The following is a 15,280-nucleotide window of genomic DNA, read 5'->3' as shown; positions in this document are numbered from 1 at the left end:
GTTGAATACATTGATTCACATAAGAATAATACCTTGATGACATTCCTCATTTGCCCAGAAATAAAATTTTAAAGGGATAAATAGAGCGTAATAAAAAGGAGGTAATGTGTTTATTAAAATGATCAATATTAATAAGCAAATAAAACTGTCTTTATGGCACTTTTATATTAGACACTGACTATCTTCAGGACTAACTTCCCACTACCACTGTAGGAAGGACAAACTTGAGTATTTCCAAAGATGCTTTCACAGCTATTGGAAAAACATCGTTTTTTGTACATTAAGCTCAAAGTTGATCAAGTATTCCTGATAGGTCATTCCACTCACAACGATAGCCATACACTTTTGCCTGGTTTCTTATTTGCTTAGCTCTCTACAAAGGAAATAATTTTAACTCTTGGCTTTCAGAAGCAAAGCTAAGGAAGAGGAGCTTGAACTTGTAACTGGATTATTACTATTTAGCTGGGCTTTCTTTGCGAATAAATTTAAAACTTTTCACTCTATTTAGGTGCTTTCTTCTATTCAACGATAAGCATCTTTATCTTTCTTTGTCTTCACCCTAATAAAGCAGGTTCTCTTTTCTAACCAAAAGACTCACGACACGCCTATAAGATCATAGTAAGAAAAGCCTCTATAATTTACCTAAAACATTTCCTTCTAGAAAATAAACTCAGCCATGCAAAATGACTCAATATGGAAAAAAAAATTAGTCAGAATTCTACTATAATTTTATCTGCTTTATTTTACATGATTAAGAAATCCTCACTAGGGTCGATATTCAATTAGTTGCTAACATTAATGCCGTTGGCACAGGATACTAATGTATTTTTCAAATATGTAAGCAGTGGCATAGTTATCAGTACATAAATACATTTTCATGAAAATTGTGTAGTATATGTAAAAATATACCTGTTTTGCTTAAAGGAACTACTTTCTTTCATAATATATATTCTTTTTTAAATTGTCTAAAATATAATATATTGACCACTAGCAAAAATGACATCTTTGAGTAAGAAGAATACTAAAATTCAAACAAGAAAAAAGGCAAATTGCTAAGGAAAATGCAACAGGAAGAGAGATACATTCAATCCTGAAATACACAATAGAATAACTTAAACTCATTACAAAACCTTATCTTTGAAGAATTTAGGAATAATTTGTGAATGCCATGACATTTTGAAGTGGGATTAGCAAGTCTTATTACTGAACTAACCTCTCACTCTTAGAGCAAGAATTAAATATTTGCTCTGCATTTGGAATCACAAATCGAAAGTTTCAAGGCTCTTACAAGAATTTCATACATTAAGAAATAAAAGCTAGAAGTTTTAGATCATGAAGAATGTATTAAGGAGTGTACAAAGCAAGACCGTTGGTGTATTTGCAAAATTTTTGTTTCAACTGAAATATTAAAATCTATAATTAGTTTTCAGTTATAGTCTCTTAATTCTAAACTCTGTTCCTAACATGCTAGATAGACCACAAATACTTTTCCAGGTAGGCACCCAGGTGGAGGAGGGTATGCACCGCATTCTAAACAAATTCACTAAAAGAATCAAACCACAAGTTCTGCTCAGTTGCTATACCACCTTTCCGAGTCCCCTTTCAGGCTTTCCAAAGATGCTAGCCCTGTCTTTTTGTTTTGTTTTGTTTTGTTTTGTTTTGTTTTTGACAACAGAGAGGAAAGGTAATGCCTGAACATATTTCTATTTCTAGTGAAAAGACCACCCAGTGGATTCTGCCAGAGCCTACAGATGTTTGACAAATACATTGTCAGAAGATAAGAAATCAGAGTATTATGAAGACACAGTCCTGATCTCCGGAATCCCAGCTGTCTGGGGCCCTGTAAAAAAAAAAAAAAAAAAAAAAAGTGCTTGGACTGCCCTCACCCTTTCACTTCCACAGCACTTACCCAAAAGTACCTGGAAACTTTTCTCTAGCTTTAGACGATCACGCCTTCAGAAAGCAAACCTATCTGCTGTCCTGCACGGCAGAATTACCTGTTACCCTTCCTCCTCAGTAAGAATTAGTAGCAGGTTCCCATTAGGACTCCTTTAGAGGTGAGGCGGTAAGAATGGAATCCAAACCGCATCCCAAGGTGTTCGGCAGAGATCAGACCCGGACCCCCTCAACCTAAAACACTGGAAGCGTCTTCCAATGGGCTGTAAAACACGACCCAGTCTGAGACTGAGTTGCAGGTTCCTAAATCCGTCATTTTTCAAACGCCCTGTTCAGGGTATTTGTTTGTTTCCAGCCCCATCCAGAGTTTCCAGATGAAGTTTCAGACGAGCTCTAGCACTCCCCACGCCACCGCGGCCCCTTTCCCGTCCTCCTTCACCCCCAACTCGGCTCCCCGGCAGTTGGAGAAGCCCCATTTTCACCTCCCCCGCAGAGTGGTGACATTTCAGGGCTTCCCGCTCGCTGGAAGCCCCGAAGGATCTTCGCAGACACCTTCTCAGAGGACGTGGCGCCCCGCCACCAAACTGGGGAGCCCCCCGACCCGAGCCGGGCCGGCTGGACTCCCTGCCCCCACTGAGCGCCCAGCCCCCGGGCTGCCTTTCTCGGGGAGCCCGCGAGCCCGGGGCTCCCCGGAACCGCGGCGCCGCGCCCGGCTCCTCGCGGGCCAAGTTCCCACCTGAGCCGGCAGCCCGAGGTGACAGACGCGAGGGAGGGGCGGGGACCGAGAGGCCGGGAGCGCGGAGGCCAGACCGGGGAGACCGCGCGCCGACGAGACGGATGCTCCCGGGCCCCCCGGGCCGGCCAACCTGCTGCCGCCTCCCGCGCCGCCGTCCGCGCCGGCTCCCGCTCGCCCGCCCGCCCTCCCGCTCCCGGCGCCGCGCGGCCCGGGCACTAGGACCCCAGAAAGGAAGGAGGGCGCGCCGGCGGCGGCGCCGCACTTACCGCGCTCGGCTCGCCCGCGCCGCCGCCTCGCTCCCCGGCCGCAGCCGCCGCGTCCACCCGAGCAGCGCGCACACACAGCACTTGGCTAAATTCAAAGGAGCCGGGCGCGGGGGAGGGGGCCCCGCCGAGGGAGCGGAGCGTGGGAGCTCGGGGGGCGGGGGAGGGGGGCCGGGAGGGGGCGAGAGCGGCAAGTGTTACAACTTCCTTCCCTGCCCACCGCCCGGCCGCGGCGGGCGAGGGGCGCGTCGAGGGGAGGGCAGCGCGCGCCGGAGCGCCAATGAGTTCACTTTCTTTTTCTCCCCCGCGCTCTCCCCCTCTCCCTTCCCGCCGGCCCCTCTAAGGCTCCCGCTCGGCCCGAGAGGCCGCGCCGGAGTTTTCGGTTCTCGGCGGGGGCGCCGGTGGACGGCGGCGGTGAGGGAGGAGGAAGAGGAGGAGGAAAAGGTGAGGAGGCGAGCGGGGCGCCGTGCCAGGGAGCAGCATCCAGGACCTTAATTGTGTGACGGGGGCACGCGCTGGGCCGAGTGTGCCCGAGACACTGGCGCGTACACGTGTCCGTGTGTGTGTGTGTGTGTGCGCGTGTGTGCGCGCGCGAGTGTGTGCGAGAGGAGAGGAGCCTACCATGCGCTTCCCCCAGTGCAGATCGCGGGAGAGCCCAATCACAGGGCGAGCTGGACCGGGCTGTGATCATTTATAATCCCGGACTCCTCCGCTCCGCCACTTGTCAAGATGACAGGTACTTTATTTCTTCTTCTTCTTTATTCAAAAAAAGAGATTCCCGGTTTACTGCCTTTTTCTGTCAAATGGGATTTGCCGGACTGAACCACGTTCGCCGCCCCTCCCTTCTTCCCTCCTCCAGGCCGCGTCGGGGACGGGAAAGCTCCAAGGCTCCCATGCTGTGACCAATCAGCGCATCTACTACTCTTGCCGTGATTTAAGGGTCATCCGTGAATAACACTTCACGCTGATGAATGGCTCTTGCCGGCTTTCGGCTCTGATGAGGGGTCTGCCCGCCGCTGATTGCAAACACTAATGAACTTACAGCGCCATTTGAAATTCACACGCACCTACAAAGTGCGGGGGTACGTGCTTGCTGGTGGGGGGGTCTGCCCCTTTCTTCTCTGGGTCGCGGGCCTGGGGGGGACTGGGTGAGGGGGGAGGAACAGGAGGAGAGGGCGGGTAATTGCTTTGGACCAAAGTGGAAGCACTTCTCTGTGTAATCAAACCTCTAACCTTCTTAGAAAACTACTTTTCTTGATCTTTCATAGGGTGGGCATTTCAGGTCAGCTGAGTCACCCGAAGAGGTAGGAGTGCAGGACACTGCCGGGAAGATGGATTCCGAGGCAGAAGGGTGTAATTAAGGATTTCCACTCTCGGTAGGCGGCCCGTCCAAGAGCCTCTGAAAATGACCTGCACCTTCCCTTCCAGAGTGTCCTCTCGTCCGAAACTGAAAAGCGCAAATGACCTTCGCACGCGGAAAGGGGCTCTGAACACCAAGATTTCTTGCAAGCCCCAGTTCGGGGCTGCCGGAGAACAAGTGTCCACCCTCCGGTTCAAGCACCGGGACCTCCCCAACAAGCGCGCACTGGCCGGACCGCGAGAAGGGGGCGGGGGTTCCGCAGTCCTCCACAGCCTCCACACCCCGCATTCTCGACCCCCGCCACCCCCGTTCTCCCCTCGATTAGCAGCCAAACGCTCCCTCTGCCTCGACTTGGTTTGCTGTAGGAAGAAAATAAAAGTTTACTGCTCTCCACGAAACGCTGCCTACTTTGTACTCACTTAAGTTCCCCTCCACACCGTCCCTGTTTCCAACCCCCAAGCCGCAGCCGGCCCCGAGTAAAGGAAGGCAGCCGAGGCAGTTTCAAGTTCCGTCTGCTCCGGCGGTTTGGGATGCCCAATCCGCGACCTTCACGGAGCCGCTCTCCGGCTCTTCGCCCCTTTGGAACCTGTTTCGCATCCAGAGGCAGGAGGGCTGGGGCGTGCGCGCTTGGGAAGGACCAGTCCCCTGGGCTCTTCTCCGGGCGCCCTAGCGTACCGCACACCCCCACCCCGTAGCTCTGAATTAGTGCCCCAGGCCTTAACGGGCCGCTGGCAAACTTGACCGAGGAAGCGTGGCAGAGGAACTAGCGAGCCCCCAGCCTTCTCACGCCATCTTACACTTTTCAACTTCAGAGCAGAGGATTCCAGCGCCCTGCACCTAACGGGGACTCGGGCTGGAAGGAAACACACCTGTATTTGTCACTACGTGCAGAACAAGAAACAGACTAAGCACTTTGGAAACAAGAGCAATGCCCCCTAGGAAAGCCTGAGGCTACATGATAGAGTTTCTCCAAAGTTTTGGAGAAGGAGAGTCTCTGAACTTGAATTAGTGTGCCCAGCCCCACCATCTGACTCCCGGAAGTTCTTAAATGACCAGACGCGGTCCACTTACTCGTTAAGAAATAACGGTAATTCATGACCACCAGGACCCCACTCCCGGGTCGCCAGTGACGCGAAGAACTACAGGAACATTTATGAGGCAAGAATGTAGAGTCGTCCTGGGGTGATTAGTCTCTTTCCTGCTTTGCGTGTTTCACACTTGGAAAAAAAAAATAATAATAGGGCAGTGGAGGCAAAGGAATCATTATTCCCCTCTCATTCCAGCCATCCTCATTGTCTTAAGAAAACTTCTGAATTGTGGGGGTATACCTCAGATTTACATGACAGGCACACTAACTACTTAAAATTTGCATCCCTGATCAAAGGGAAACTTGAAGGATATTTCGTCAATTACCTCTGTGGCCCAGTTCCCAGAAAAACATCTTAAGTGTTCGAAACTTTCCTAAGTGTCCATATAACACTCCCCCCTTGCTCTTTTGTACCTTACTATCTAGGAATACACACGCACAAAAAAGAGATAAGACACATCCTAAAGAGGCCAGAACAGAAGAACTAAATTGCTAGTAGAACAGGCAGGAGGTGGGGTCGGGGTGGGGGTGGGGGGAGTGGCATGTTTCTTCTTTTCAGCTCTTTTCTCTTTTCAGTCCTCATTATAGCTAAAGCTGGTAATGAGCATAGGAAACAATAGAACTCATAAAATTTAGAAATGGTAATAAATCTTGAAGCTTGTCTCTAGCCCAGCTCCCTGTTACATGATATTCAAAGTTTTTCAGTGTGTGATGTTGAACATTCACACTAATTGTATGCGATACAGACAGAAGACTCTAGAACTCCTTCAGACCGCCCCGTGCACCCTAAGCCAGGCATCACTGGGGGACAAAACGTGCTGGGTGTCCTCAATGACCAACCGCGCACAGATGGCAGCCCAAATGGCAGGCAGTTTATGTGTGTTAAGTTTGAGGCTCCGCGGGTTTTTTTCCCCCCCTTCCCCTCACTAACAAAGAAGTTCCATCATTTGAGGTCCTTAGGAAAAGCTGATGTAGTACAGTGCCCAACTCTACCAGACGCTTTCTCCTCCGAATGCATCCTTGGAAAGCAGAGAGGCAGCTTGCTACGTGACCATCAGGCTTTTTGCCTCGCTGAGCTGCTGTCGCAGGAGAGCGGGGAGGCGGGGGTTAGATCACAGGGTGCCCTGGGCTGCGATGAAAACTCAAGCGGGAGAAGAAATGCAGGACGGGGCTGTCTGTTTTTGCAAACCTCTGGCCGCTCACAACAAACTCTGCCAGGCGCGGCTGGTGACTTTGCCGCGTTAAGGCAGCAGGTCGTGCCCAGGATCATGGGGCCGAGCTGGCGGCATGGCCCTCCCGTGGGGACCCCTTGTCACAGGGATACGCAGCTCTCCGGAAAAAAAAAAAAATGTTGCCGAGCTCCCCTTGCAGCCTCCGCCCCCACACCTGCAAATGCATGCCCAGTGGCCCTGGCAAACCTTTCCAGTTCGTTAGGGAGGAAGATAATGGACCGAGCCACTTTGGGATTAGGAAGAAACTGGTTGTGCCCTCGGGACTGAGGTGGGGTGGGAAAGGGACCTGCTCTTTGCCCTGCTGCGGACGCTGGGCCCACAGCCCCAGCTCTGCCGGGTTCCATCAATTCCCCTGTTACCAGGGTCACTTCCCACTTGCAGGCGATGCCCATCCATTTTCGTCAGCATCACGGAAGCCTTCCCAGGAGGCTGATGTTTGGGGGACTGTCAGTTTCCTCCTCCTGTCCTCAAGGTCCAGCCTGAAGCCGCCAAAGAGGCTGGGTGGCAGCTGTTCCCGCCTCCCTCCCGTGGGGCGCAGCCGGTCTCCACTGCTACTTCCTCCTTTGACAGGCGGGGCTTTCAGGCGTGCTGAAGGGGGGCACGGGGTCAGGCAGGTAGGAGGCTCTCCAAGGAGCCCCGTGGGCACCGCTCCACTTCATGGGCATTCTTTGGACTTATTACATCAGCTCTAGCAAACTGAGGCCTGGATGGCCTGAATGTAGGGCTCAAATCCAGCTCCAACCTCTCTGGTGGTGGCAAGAATGACGGAGGGAGCCGCAGTGTGGACACTTAGACCTTGACGTTGACTCTTTGAAAAGATCAGACAAGCCAATAGCCTATACTTCCAAAAAGAGGTTCTGTCTCAACTGAGAACAATAAGCAGTTTAAAACAGAGGCTGAAGGCTGGCAGTCGGGGGAAGACTTTCAATTTTGGTTTAAGTCCGCATATGTGTTTAGAATGTGCCACATTATTCCGCACTGAATGATTAAAAAACCTTTATAGTTAAGTATTAGCATGGAACGCCCTTTAAAACCTGTCATATTTTCTATGGACAGCTTTTTGATAAGCAGTATACATACTATGCTTACGGTATGCAGTATAGACAGTGTTTGGTGTATTTAAGTTTGACACTAGCTGCTGGTAAGGTTTATAAAAATTCAGGACAGAGGACAATTTTGTTTATAATAGGACGCCCTTTAAATGTTTCAGGATCCCATCTAGAAGTTCACTTGTAGACATAGATTAAACACTTGGCATCAAGGGACTACTTTGACTTGCAGACCCACCGAGCACCTTCTCATTTCCTGGAAGTTTCCTACTCTGTCCTCCCTCTGCCAACTCCTGAGTCTGGGATGTCCTGTACTCTCAGCCTCTGGAACACTTGTTTATTGGCGCACCCATTAATGGTACTTCCCTCCCTTGGAAGAGCGTCCATAGTATTTTCTGCATGTAGTAAAGGATGGCACTGTTTTTATTATATGGGCCTTTTGCTCTTTCAAACCACAGGGTCTGGCACAAAGGGTTGACACCCAGAAGATGTTCATTAAGTGGTTGTTGAATGAATGAGTGAATGCATGAATAAAATATTTTCACCCTATTCCGTCATTCCGACTTTTTTTTGAAATGATAAGTCATAAATAAAATTGACTTTGAAGATATACTTATTAAGTACACTTTCTCTTTTTCTGCCCATCCACTTTTTTAATGGCACATCATTGAAAAATTCTAGCCATGATATCCAGCCACCTGAGTTCACCCCTGAACTTGGTTGACTTTCCACACAGTTTGAAATAAAGACAAAAATAATGGGGAAAAACAAAGAGATCACATTTTGCGTTCCTCTTTTTCAGCAAGATGTAGCCAGCCATATACGGAAATTTGGAAAAATTTGTAGTATGCACCTATCAAATGCAGATACTCTAAGTATTTCCTATTAAATATGATACTGTGACACCCTTATTGTTTACTGAATTCCTTTGGACTTTTAATGGTCAGAAGTGTAGAGCCTAAGATGACTGCTTTTCATTTCTTTAAGACAAGGGTTCAGATGGTATTGGGGAAACAATCTGTGTTTGTTCCTGTCTGCTCAGGAGGACTGTTTCTAATTGATCTGGCATGGAATTTAGTTGGTGATGTGTATGTAGCAACCAAAGCGCAGAGCCTGTATGCTTTGTAAAGTGATAACCATATGGGCCTTATTTGAAACATTTGAGGATTTTAGACATTAACCTGGGTTAAATTGAGCTATAAATTCAACTCAAATGTATATGTCCTGACAAATTCATCATCACTTCGGATAGATCCAATTCGTGCTCCCCTCAGATTAATAAAGATGATGACCGCTTATCGCAAATGCGGAGGTTCCTTGTGATAAACTACCCTAATGTTGTACTTTGCACTGTTTAAATGCAAATTGCCCATATTAAGCGGACATTTTCTATTGCTATCACTTTCAGTAGAATGGAAATGTTTAAAAATGATCTCTGGGTAAAGAAAAAGATATATAGTCAAACCGATTTCCTCTTACACAATTTTCAAGTGCACTTCGCCACCGTCATGAAGATTTAATTAAGCAAGCTCAGCTATGGTAAAAAGCAAAGCGGCTGGAAGTTACTACTTATGGAAACAGATTCAGGACTTATCCAAAATAATTTATTTGCTATTCCTCATTTAGGGATCCGCACAATCACGGGAGGTTCAAAACACAATCGAATTCTAGAGCTTCCTTCTCCTGTTTTTGAATATCAAATTTCGAGCTCACACTTTGTTACAGATAATAGTACTGAGTTATGGATGTTGATGGTCCTTCCCTTGCAGCTTTAAATTGCCTTGAAAAAGATACAGTTTCTTTAATTAAAAAAGCTGCACAGAACTAATCCCTCTAGCTGAAAAAAGAAAAGTTTTAAGCAATCTCTTTCTGCTCTGAGAGAGAAAGGCAGACAATACCATAACAGATCAGAAACATAAGCTATAGTGTGCAGCCAGGAGCACAGCAGGAAACTGAATACTGCTCCGACTGTGTCATTTTTTAATCCCCCATCCCAGTTTTCCCCGTCTGACCTCATGCTGAGATGAAGTTATCACAGAAGACAGCTTTACTCTCACCAATGAATCCAACCCTGGATCTGTATTATCCTTAGCAGATCAAAACACCGCTTTCATCAAATAGCATTATCTGCATAAAAGGCATGCAATTGCCCGATAATTTCACCCAAACTATGCTATTCATTTAAAGGACAAGAAGAGAAATGTAATTCATTCCCTTTTGGGGGGTGGCAGAGAAGAAGTGAGACCTGGGGGAGAGCAGAGGCTGGAGAAGCTCACTGGCCCCCTTCACTCATGGGAACTTTTCTGTTTTTGACACAAAATCCCAAGAAGGGGTCCGTTTAAAAGTCCCCCTTCTCCTGTGCCCGAAGATTAATTGTTGGAGCAATTTGGTGCAGTTTGAGTGACAAAAGTGTAAGTTGTGTAGAAAACTGGCAATGAGAGATTACAAAGCTTGCTGATGTCATTAGCCATGCTTCCCTGAACCCCAATAAAAACATCATATCCAGTAAAATTGGAGAAGCATAAGAATTAGCTGAACAATTGGATGAGGTTTAACACAACATTGTGTGTAGAGGGGGGTTCTTACTGGAAGATCTTTCTATGCATTACGAGAAGTTTGAATCCTGAGATTGGGAAAACAAAGACGTATTCCACAATTTGGGGTTGATATTGTGAAGAATATTTTTAAAAATCTCAGGAGTAAAGACAAGCTTTTTTTTTTTTTTGATTTAGAAAATACTTAGCCTCCTTCAGACTTTTCTCCCCATTTTTATGTTTAAACAGTGTTCTCATTTGCATTGTAGATTATATAAAATGTTATAATGGGCTTCTCTTTAATGGATCCTAACTCTTTATTGAATGACATCAGTTGTTTTGCTCAAGGTATCATGATAGGTTAGAGCAATCAGACAAAACCATTTATGTCAAGTAAATGGAATTACTAAGAAGTACTGAAACTCTGCTGTGGGTGTGGGTGACCTATTAGGTGGGTGTTAATATCCTTATATGATGCATTATTCACCATAATTTTAGTGATTTAGCTTGAAAATGTAAATCAGCTGCTCAGTCCTTCCTGAATTTACTCTGTAAATTGACCCCGTAAAAAACCCAGCTTAATCCCCACCTTCCATCACCCAGACAACATCTACACACAAAAATGCGTGAGACAAACAATCAGAAGTGCTTGGAAAAAAAAAAAAAAAAAAACATTCAAATGCTTCAAATTGGAGGCGAGGAGGACTCTTGGGAATTCATCAGGCAGGTGAAGGGGCAAGAATTTTCCCTGGAAAGAAAGACACTGGCTCTGCAAGAAATTAATCATGGCACTATTATTTGTCATCACTGGTATTTTAATTACATGTATGTATTCTCTAAAGCATTTAAGTATAATTAATAAATAGGTATTTTTTCTACACCACCTTCCTCCAACTACAACCCAATACAGAAGTGCTCCAAGGTTAAAAGTCTAGGTGGGTATATGGTCAGCTCAGTAGGAAAGTTCGCATTCATGTTTCCAAAATACAGCTTCGTGACATACAAATTATCTTAAATGTAATGTGATTAAGCATTAAACTATGGCATTTCCTTGAATTTAATGACAGTACTATTTTCATGTCAAACTTGATTACAAGAACCAGCTTTCAGAGGGAACTGTTTAAAATCCCAAATCATTAACAGATCATTTAGGGTTCAGGCTCACAAAACTTCTTGTCTGTGAAATATCAGCTAAAGACATGTAAGCAGAGAGGTAAAGCTCACATTTTTGCGTGTGTGTGTGTATATGTGTGTGTGTTTGACTGATTTCAGAAGTCCCATTTCTGTCTGAAAACTCCAGGAAGGAAAACTGTTTACATCACTGATGCCGCAGCTACTTTCAACGGGCCCACGTATGATGCCGTTCATGTTCAAGACCCTCTTTTCTCAAAATAGCAAGGCATATCATGGACCATTGTACCCACTGGAAACGGAGATCGTGAGACACATGGCTTGCTTAAAACTTCAGAAAATTTAAATACACACAGGATTTTGGTATTTTGTGTTGTCTTTATTTTTACTCCAAGTCTGTGTTTGACTCAGAACTGATTTCTCTAAGACTGCAACTGGATCATTCATAAACCCAGATTTCACAAGTAAATTAGATCAAATTCACATGAGTCTGTGTCTGGAAGGCTAAGCAATCATCTTCATGTGTAATGAAATTGTTGATTTGTTGGTGTGGTTGTTTTAAAGATGACACCCGAGATAACATTACTTCCAGAGCACCAGCTTCCCAAATGGGGCAAAAAAAGGTATTCGTAGCAACATTTTAGGTATTCTTCTGGCTGAAAGTTCAGTGTACTTGTCTTACACTACATTAAGACAGCAACCCCTGGTTTGCTCTGTGGTGTGATAAATCCCTAAGAGAGGAGAGCTGTAGATTAAGGCCATGAAATGTCTAAAGGACTCAGACTGGAATAAGCAAGTTCTGACAGGTCATAGGATCTGAGTTTTCATCTCTCTGAAGAAGACATAGCTCTGGGATTTGGTTTGGTTTAGGGAAAAATGTAGGGAGCCAGGCATTTTTCAAGCAGACTGGGAGAAAAGTCCAGGCTGGCCATCAGACCATCCAAATTTCTCTGTTTACCTAACACTTTTTTCCTAGCCCTTGCCTCCAAATCCACCAGTTTTAATCCACAAAATCTATGAAAGGCCTGGATGTACCTTCCCCTCTTTTATCCATGGATAAGATATCTAGGAGGGAAAAAAAGAAATAGGCCATGAGAAGATTATGAGCTAAGAGTCTCTAAAGAGGGAGGAAATTGGCAGAGAGAGAATATGAGTTAGGGGAGAAAGAAGGGAGAACCAGCTTAAACTGAAGATAAACCAGAAGGATGCTGAAAGGAAGAGAGGGTGTGTATGAGATTCGTAGGTTAGAGTCCTGGTATAATGATCCTCGTTTAATGGAGTTCTGCATTCACCTCTGGTCTATTTACACTGATAAGTGAGTCCTGGAAACTTGCCACAAGAGTTTATCGTGTTACTTAGAAGCTACATTTAAATCAGGCCAGGGTATGAGTAATATTCTTTTTTTTTTAATTATTAGAAATCAAACTTTATTACAGTCTGAAGTAGATTTTGAAAATAAAGAGGTTCTATACTAAACTGTGAAGATTATCTTGTTAATAAACACGGTGACAAAAATCTATGGTAGCCCTAGATCAACAGGGTTCTAATTGCAACCTTTAGACCACCTGTATCAGAATCACCTGGGAGTTCTTAATAACATGCACATTCCCAGGTCCTACCTCAACTCTATGGAATCAGAATGTCTAAGGATGCAATCATTAAATTAGCAATTTTAACAAGGCTTCCAGAGTATTCCTATTTGCAGGGAGGTTTGAGAAGTATTACCCTGGGCTCAATATTTTGCATAAAGCAAATAGATATTTCAGTTTTTATCAGAAGCCTATTAAAGAGAGGTTGTTGCAAATAAATGTAGTTGAATTATTTTCAAAAGTGACACATTTCCATTTAAGGAAGAAACCAAAACTCACAATATTAAAGAAGGTGAGAATATCTGTCTGAAGAAATTCCAACTGAACATTCAGTGACACTTCAAAATTAGATCTTGAATCATTCTTTCTAAGAGTAGTAAAATCAATAAGTTGTAAATTCAAATAGAATTTTCAATTCTCTTCTGTAGTTGGATTATTGGGTACACATTTTTGCTGACTATATTGTTCAATAGCATATGTATGAGACCAAACTTATATAGATTTTGAATGAAACTTTAGATATGTATTAGTTCTATTTATTACTGGAAATTAAATAATTCTTTGTGTGAGATGGCATAGGAACTGACTCAACATGTGTAGCTTTCAACTAATTTAAAATATAAATTTAAAATAGAAATATATACAATTTAAAAAAAAAATTAAGAGCAAGGAGAAAATTGTCAGATGGCAACACAGGTTGTTCCTGATCACTCCCTCATAAGAAGAACAACTAACAACTACTCTAGAACAACACATCACTGAGTAAATTATAGAGCATGGCAGTAGGGGGTAAGGCTGAGCCCATCGAATAAGCATGACCAGAGAATGCAGGAAACCATGGAGCTCATTCTTCAGCCTCATTTGGGTAGGGAACTCACATGGCAGTCCTGTTCAACTCTCCTCAGCCAGTGGCACCCCCATAACTCCATCCTCAGAGCTTCCACAGTTTCTTGCCCCAAAATAGACCATAACTGCAGGCCCTACTGGCCCAAGGGTATTACCGCTAAACACACCTAAATCCAAAATGAACTTACTGGTGAAGGACTGTTCCTGTCAGCGAAAACCTGTAAAGTCTGGAAGAGGAGCCCCATTACTCAAATGCATAGATAACCAATGTAAAGAATCTAATATCATTAAAAAATCAGATAAATAAGATACCAAAGGAAGCTAATAAAGCTCCAATAATTGACCTTAGAGTAATGGAGATCTACGAATTGTCAGACAAGGAATTCAGAATAATCTTCTCAAAAACATTTAGTGCGTTGCAAGAAAATACAGAGAGACAATTGAAAGAAGTTAGGAGAACAGCACATAAAATGAGAAGTCCAACAAGGAAATAGCAACCATCCAGAACACACACACACACACACACACACAAACACACACACACAGGAATCCTAAAGTTGAAAAGTATGATAACTGAGCTGAGAAATTCAACAGTGAGTTTTAACGGTAGACTCAACATGCAGAGTGACCTGGAGGGTAAGGCATTAGAAATTCCCCAATCAGAGGAGCAAAATAAGGAAAGAATGAAAAAGAATGAAGAAAGCATATGGATTATGGGGCGCAATGAAAAGGAACAGTATTCACTTGAAGGGAATTCCAGAGGAAGAAGAGAAAGGGATGGAGAGATATTTAAAATAATGGGGGACGCCTGGGTGGTTCAGTCGTTAAGTGTCTGCCTTTGGCTAGGGTCATGATCCCAGGGTTCTGGGATCAAGCCCCACATTCAGTCCCTCATCAAGCCCTGCATCAGGCTCCCTGGTTGGCAGGAAGCCTGCTTCTCCCTCTCCAACTTCCCCTGCTTGTGTTCCCTCTCTAGCCGTGTCTCCCTCTGTCAAATAAATAAATAAAATCTTTAAAAAAATAAATTAAAAAAAATAATGGCTGAGAATTTCTTGAACTTGGGGAAAGGGACATCCAGACCCATGAGACCCTAAAGACCCCAAGTAGATTGAACCCAAATAGGGCTACACTGAGACATGCTATAATTAAATTGTCAAAGGTCAAAAGCAAAGAAAGAATTTTAAGAGCAACAAAAGAAAAGAGAGAAGTTACATAGAAGGGAGCCTCATAAGACTGCCAATAGACTTCTAAGCAGAAACTTTTCAGTCCAGGAGATTATGGGATGATGTATTCAAAGTACTGAAAGAAAGTAGCTGTCAACCAAGAATCCTATACCTGGCAAAGCTGTCCTTCAGAACCAAAGGAGGGATAAAGACTTTTCCCAAGCAAACAAAAGCTGACAGAGTTCCTTATCACCAGTCCTGCCTGACAAGAAATGCTAAGAAGAATTCTTTGGGTGGAAGCAAAAGAATGCTGTAATTAACATCATAGCATCCCAAAACGGTAGTGTAAATCTCCCAGGTATTGATAAATATATCGTAATAGATTGTGGAATAT

The 15,280-nt window shown here is 44.7% G+C and overlaps 1 protein-coding gene across 4 annotated transcripts in view; it reads right to left on the bottom strand.

The window, feature by feature from the left end:
• Positions 1-2,971, bottom strand: part of TENM3 (teneurin transmembrane protein 3) — a 592,885-nt gene extending 589,914 nt beyond the window's left edge. For all 4 annotated transcript variants that reach the window (XM_032869853.1, XM_032869854.1, XM_032869855.1 and 1 more), the window contains exon 1: positions 2,899-2,971. The gene's annotated coding sequence lies outside the window, so the exon portion shown is untranslated. The remainder of the gene's footprint in view (positions 1-2,898) is intronic.
• Between the last annotated feature and the right edge of the window lie 12,309 nt (positions 2,972-15,280).

This window comes from Lontra canadensis, unplaced genomic scaffold, assembly GCF_010015895.1.
Source record: "Lontra canadensis isolate GAN:19392208 unplaced genomic scaffold, GSC_riverotter_1.0 scaffold39, whole genome shotgun sequence".
NCBI classification, from domain to species: domain Eukaryota; kingdom Metazoa; phylum Chordata; class Mammalia; order Carnivora; family Mustelidae; genus Lontra; species Lontra canadensis.
This window is presented reverse-complemented; position numbering and strand designations above follow the sequence as displayed.